The sequence below is a fragment of the Pteropus vampyrus genome, unplaced genomic scaffold, assembly GCF_000151845.1.
Source record: "Pteropus vampyrus isolate Shadow unplaced genomic scaffold, Pvam_2.0 Scaffold194, whole genome shotgun sequence".
NCBI classification, from domain to species: domain Eukaryota; kingdom Metazoa; phylum Chordata; class Mammalia; order Chiroptera; family Pteropodidae; genus Pteropus; species Pteropus vampyrus.
The window spans coordinates 67,793-72,816 of NW_011888975.1; the positions used below are offsets into that span (position 1 = coordinate 67,793).

General features: G+C 42.2%; 1 protein-coding gene and 1 pseudogene across 3 annotated transcripts in view; one reads left to right on the forward strand and one right to left on the reverse strand.

Moving 5' to 3' along the window:
* Positions 1 to 5,024, forward strand: part of ANKRD45 (ankyrin repeat domain 45) — a 31,488-nt gene that overhangs the window by 4,656 nt on the left and 21,808 nt on the right. The window contains exon 1 of one of the 3 annotated variants that reach the window (XM_011371693.2): positions 535 to 611. The exons of 1 other annotated variant lie outside the window; for it this stretch is intronic. The gene's annotated coding sequence lies outside the window, so the exon portion shown is untranslated. Of the gene's footprint in view, positions 1 to 534; positions 612 to 728; positions 800 to 5,024 lie in introns of those variants that run through there. One more of the 3 variants, XM_023537576.1, reaches the window with a different exon arrangement.
* LOC111746601 lies at positions 3,954 to 4,072 on the reverse strand (annotated as a pseudogene).

The following is a 5,024-nucleotide window of genomic DNA, read 5'->3' on the forward strand; positions in this document are numbered from 1 at the left end:
TGGCCCTTCTCTGCTGGTTTCTTTTGATAGTCCTGTCCCACTCACACTTTTATCTCCTTTTAAAAGGTCTTCTGTTTTGGATCTTAAATTCCCGAATCGACAGTTTCCAAGTTCCTTCCACTCCTGACGTAGTTGGCACTTGTCAGGTCTCAGGAAACGCTACATGTTGGTGACCATAAACCACAGGAGCAGGATCTCCAACAGACTAGAAAATTAAGTAAGCTGTCCGTTATAATTACAATCTCTTATAGTTTTTAGAACGCATCCTCGTATTTCTGGAAAATACCTCCATTTAAAGGCCAAAGATAAGACTAGGACGGGCTGGCAACCAATGTTTCATACCTTATTTTTCAATTTTATTTTTTAAGCCGTAAAATAAATAAATACCATATTACAGAACACTTAGAAAATAAAGAAAAAACCCGCACACGCCCGTCCAATTTTAATCATTGCAGTTTTAATTAACCATCCCTCCCCACCTTCCCCTCTCCCTTCCCGCACCTGCAACCGCGACCTGCGCGCGCATGGGAGCCGCGGCGCTGGGGCTGCGCTGCCGCGCGCCGGGTGCGCCGTCGCCATGGTAACCGCGGAAGCCGGGGACCAGGCGAGCGGTGAGTGCGGATGGGCCTGCGGGGGAATGGGCGTCTCCGGGTCAGGCGGCTGCGGCCGGGGCGGGAGTGTGCGGGGCTTTGCCTTCGCCCCGAGCTTTGGGGAGTGCGTCCCGCCCCGCGGACAGCCCCGGGGATTCTAGGGAATCCCGGGAGATCCTCGCGGGATTCAGGCCGAAAGGCAAACTCAGGTGTGTGGCAGTGGCTGGTGTCCCCTCCGCCAGACCTCTTGGGTCACGCGGCGGGGCTGCCACTCTCTGTAGCCTCTACCTCGGGCCTTCCCTTTGTCTAACCCTGAGGGCCCAGGGCCACCCTTGGGGACCTTCTCCTGGAGCTAGGACTTAAAATCCTCAAGGGACTACATTTTTAAATATTGGCTTAAAAATGCTCTTGAGATCTGTTCCTCTAACGCAACCTCACGCTGCCTAGTCTGCCTCCTTGCCCTTGTTTATGCTACTCCCGTCACCTGGGCTGTTCTTTTTGCCGCCTTTTAAGATTCCCAGTCTTCAATACTGGTGTCACCTCTTCTGGGAAAGCTTTCCGGGACCCTCCTCATCCCCTACCCCCCGACTCCAAACCTAATTTAGATGGCCATCCTCTATACTCTCACAGCAGCCTTGCGTCTCTCGGTTATATCCCACATCTCACTCTGAAATTGCTGATTTACGTGTGTCATCCCTACTAGACTCCAAAGGCCAATGGGGTAGGGATGGTGACTTACGTGATTTTCTATTATTAGTGACTTAGCAGCCTCAAGAGTTCACACTCTATAGTTAAAAGGAAAAGTTTCTAGACTCATTTTTTCACAGTAATTCAGTAGGGCAGAGCAGGCGCCCTACTGAGCTTCCTAAACAGGTATGGGCAGGCCCCTCTGCTACTTCTTAGGGCTTCTATACGTCCTAAAGCTATGGTCCACATAACCCACATAAAGCTTTCCTTTATGTGGGTTATATCTATGCATGCAGTAACTGTTATAAATATAGTAAGAGTTAGAAATTAAAACAGAATTTAAAAAATGTTTATTAACAATAATAAACGATTATATGTTAGACATCGATTACATATTTCTCATAGAACGTAACTTTTCTAAAATAAAAATATTAGTGAGAAAGTCGAGTTAAATTTTTAAAATACGTTAGAATATTGATAAAAGGAAGAAAGGAAAACTATATTATGAGGATCTTCCTGTTAGTACTTATATTCACAGTAAACATACTTTAAAATATTCTAAAGCTTCTATGTTATAAGAAGAGAAAAACTTATAAAAAATAGGATTCTTCTCTCTGTCTTCAAAAGACGGTATGGTGAGATACAGCCAGCAGCAGACCACCAGATGCATTATCTAATTTATTAATTAGATAATAATTAGATAATTTATTTATTATCTAATTTATTAATTAGATAATAAAATATCTAATTATTCTCCTAATTAGATATTTTCTTCTAAACATCAGGTCTAAGGATAAGTGTCCTGGAAGATTTCACTTTGTCCCTTTATTTCAGAAAGGCTGATTCCGGTTTAGTCCAGATTTGGACTGGAACAGTCTTGAGGGTTTGACAGTAGATGGGAGGGAGTGGCTCGATGGTTAGTTAGTCTTCGTCCAGTCCCTGAGTCACTGTCGGGGAGCCTACCAGTCAGCCTGTGTTCATGTTAATTCTTAGACGTTCTTTGCCTTTGCATGCTCGTTCTTTCACATGTTACAGTGGTTTTCCAGAGGCTACGTGACATGTGATGTTACATCACATGTCATCATAGTGAATGAAGAAGCAGATATGAGAACCCATCCGCCCTCTATTAAGCCAGACATTAGAGAGATTTGAAAAACTGCAAAACAATGCCGCTCTTCTCATCCATATTTTGTTTATAAAATATTGTTATTTCACACGTTATAGTTTTATATTAACATGATTATTTTAAGACGAGTTAATAAATAGTTTAAAGATTTCTCAATTTTTACTTCTAATATGGTAAATATTGATAAATATAATTCATATAAGCTAAAATTGGGGGATCTCAATTTTTAAGACTGTGAAGAACCCTAAGATCAAAGAATTTGAGAAACGCTGCCCTAATTAATCATGTTAGTTCTGGACTGATGTGGAAATTAAGCTCCATTTAAGGTTGTACTAAGGGTAGCTTCGAGTATCCTGAATCATATTTCCAAATTTGAACCAGCTTATCTGCAGATCTCTGAATTAACCTGGAATCGGACTGACCCTAGATGCAGAATAATCTGTCTGTACTCACGTATTTGGTGCTGGTTGAGTTGAAAATTGTTTACTCAAGACGCTACATGGGAAAACTGTACTTAAAAAAAAGCAGCAATAATAGCCTTTCCAGCTTTTTTTTTTGCTTTATAGATGCTTTTGCTGGAGGATTGATGATGCTTTAATGATGACAGTAGCCTCTGCTTACTGAGCGCTCACCAGGTGCTTGGCGCATGCACCATATAATTTATTATGATATCCAGAACAATCATGTAAACCAGGTTCTAGTGTTATTCCTGTGAGAGACTAGGTACATTGTCCAGCATAATAATGTAGCTAATAAATTGCAGGGTTGAATAGTGAAATCAAGTCTTTCTGACTCCAAAACCCATTGCTCTTGGCTGTGAAGAAAAGCAGTGTGAATTGCAAGCCTGATGTTAGGAGTTTTGAACACATGTAACATATAAAGAACTGTGGTAAGTCTGAAAGTGACACAAGAGAAACACAAGGCTTGATCCTTGCCCCAGTCACTTTACAATCTAATTGAATAGATGACCTACGTACTTGAAACAAGTAGAAAATAGTATATGTTGTATTTGCTAAGCCGCATGGTACAGACTGTATGTAATGACCTTTGAAGTTCAGAGGAGGCAGAAGCCCAGGTGTGTTCTAGGGAGGAGTCAAGGAAAGTTTTAGGAAGAAGGTAGATTTATAGCTCGGCCTAAATAGAATTTGGCTCATAGGAATGGAGGCGATAAAAAAGCTATTCTAGGCCTACTAACAGGCGTACATATGAAATGCAAATAGGATTTTCTCAGTATCTTCGAGGTCTCCTGTCTGGGCCCCTACTAGACCTGTGAGGAAGGCGTTCCAAACACATCCTGGCTCTGTGCTCCGAGGTTTGAATGTGGATATCCTTAGCAGACGTGTTCCAGAAGGTCACAGTACTGTTAATGGGGTGCAAAATAATTTATTGTGTAGTAGTAATGGACACTTCTCAGAGGGAAAGAGGACGGTGTGAAAAATTATACCAGGGAGCATAAGTAACTGGAACTGCCCTGGGTACGTTGGGACATATGTCACCCAAGCTCCATAGCACATGCTGTCCGACTTCTGATTTTTTTTTTTTTTTTTTAACGCCTCCAGTACCTGGTCTTCCTATATGGTCTCCCATCGAAGTACTAACCAGGCCTGACCCTGCTTAGCTTCTGAGATCAGACAGGATCAGGTGTGTCCAGGGTGGTATGGCTGTAGACTGTTAGATTTTTTCTTGTTGGTTTCCTGGTATAATCGCCCAAGTGGTTATTCAGGACTAATGTTTTTTCACACTGTGGGTTGCAACCCATTCGCGGGTCATGAAATCAATTTGGTGGGTGGCATCGACCTTAAAAAACAAAATCAAAATAAAAACATCACTATGTTACATGTAGTAAGGATTAATAGTATTTTGCTTAATTATATATATGCAAATATACCCATATATGCGATATACCCAGGATAAAAGTATCCATTACTACTGAAAAATAAATTATTTTTAATAGAAGTTATATGTATTTACATATATAATTAAGATATCATAAACCAATATATACTATATGTAACATATAATGCAATATATACAATATTTACATTTGGACAGAGCATTGACCTCGTGGTGCGAATTAGCTGTGCAAGCTGCCGCCATCGTGCTTGCGGTCCAGTGAGACGACGTTAGGTTTTCCTAGAGGTTGTGTATTACGCGTCCACTTACATCCTGTTGTTCACTGCTTGGACCCAAAGCCACACCGTGTTGCACAGGAGACTGGGAAATAGTTTTATTCGAATATAAATATTGGTTCAAAAATAAAAAAGCATGGTTAAAAGAAAAGGTGACGGGAGTGTATTCCTGAAGCAGGAAGATCAGAGGTGGAGAAAGCCAACTGTTTACCAGATCCAGGGCCCATGTGGTCACTGGGAGGCCAGTGAGGAGCAGGAACCAAGGGAGCCCCAGAGGGTGAGACCACAAGAACCGGAGCATGGTCTCAGCGCAGGGAGTTTGATCACCACACCGCTGCTGTCCCCCGTGGCGAGTGACCTTCAGCTAGCCTCATGTCCTTCTGTCCCTTGTTCAGTAGTCAAGATCCTGGTCACTTATAAGTGGAAGCTGGAAAAACTGAACTCATAGATAAAAAGAACGGATTGGTGGTCACCAGAGGTGAGGCTGGGGGG